The sequence below is a fragment of the Tachysurus vachellii genome, chromosome 11, assembly GCF_030014155.1.
Source record: "Tachysurus vachellii isolate PV-2020 chromosome 11, HZAU_Pvac_v1, whole genome shotgun sequence".
Lineage (NCBI taxonomy): Eukaryota > Metazoa > Chordata > Actinopteri > Siluriformes > Bagridae > Tachysurus > Tachysurus vachellii.
Window position 1 is genome coordinate 7,513,496 of NC_083470.1, and position 1,505 is coordinate 7,515,000.

Below are 1,505 nucleotides of genomic sequence, written 5' to 3' on the forward strand. Positions count from 1 at the left end.
CGGTATCAAACGCATGACTAATGGGTGCACTGACAGGATAATAAGGATTCTGCACAATATGTAGTGTACTGCGTTTTACATAAACAGCAATTTAGGATGGAACCCAAGAACTATATCAAATGCACCGAATATAGTTTAACTCATTTAACTCATTGTGGCATAAAAGATTATCTCTAGAAGTAAAGTGACTGTCTAAAACCCACAACATACTAAAACTCACAGCATACTAAAACTCATAACATACTAAAACACAACATACTAAAACTCACAGCATACTAAAACTCATAACATACTAAAACTCATAACATACTAAAACACAACATACTAAAACACAACATACTAAAACTCACAACATACTAAAACCCACAACATACTAAAACCCACAGCATACTAAAACTCACAACATACTAAAACTCACAACATACTAAAACTTACAACATACTAATGTATAATCGTATAACTGGAGTATAATTTAAGTCTGGACTGTTTATCAAACAAATCCCTAGGAGAAAATAAGGAAACTTGTGTCTAGGACACTCTCATATTAAGTGGAGCTAACTCTAAAATTTCTGTTATTTCCATGTTGATATGGACATATAATACAATATACATCCATGTCTACAGCACCACCATATAAAACTGTTTACATGCTGTTTTGCATGCTGTTTTTGCTCTTTGCACATGCTGTCTTTCACATTTCAGTTGATTGCTGTTTGCACAATACTTCACAATATCTCATGTAACTGCTGCTATAATACTAATGTGTCCATTCCAGTATTTCTGCACATGTAATATTGATTGGATATACAGTATTTACACTGGTCTTGTAAATACTGTTTTTGTGTATTGTCTTTTGTCTATTGTCTTTTGTGTATTGTCTTGTATTTTTGTCTTTTGTCCTGCTCTGTTTTTTGTCTTTTGTCCTGCACTGTCTTTTGTCCTGCACTGTCTTTTTGTCTTTTGTCCTGCACTGTCTTTTTGTCTTTTGTCCTGCACTGTCTTGTTTGTCTTGTCTTGCACTGTTTTCACCAGTTTGCACAGATGCATTTTATGTGACTAGGACTAACTTACTTAAGTCCTTAGCTCTGTGTTGTTCTACAGTATGTAGCACCATGATCCTGGAGAAACGCTGTCTCATTTCACTGCAACAGCTATATACTGTATGGTTGAAATGACAATAAAAACTTCTTGACTTGACTCTTTACTTGACATTTGTTTTCAACTATTATTCCCTAAAGGCCTTAAACGCTTGAACCCGGGAAATGCTGCTTGCAGCTTTAATTATTATTATTATTATTATTATTAGGGTTCAAGCGCGAAGCGCTGGAAACCTATTGTTTTTGTTAGGATTTTTATTATTATTATTATTATTATTATTATTATCATTCCGCCATAGAAACGGTCGTGCAGCCCAAACCGTAAGGCCTAGAGAGCTCAAACTTGGTCAGATGGTAGTACTGGTCACAGTTAGGGCCAAAATCTCAGCGGAATCGGACAATCAAAAC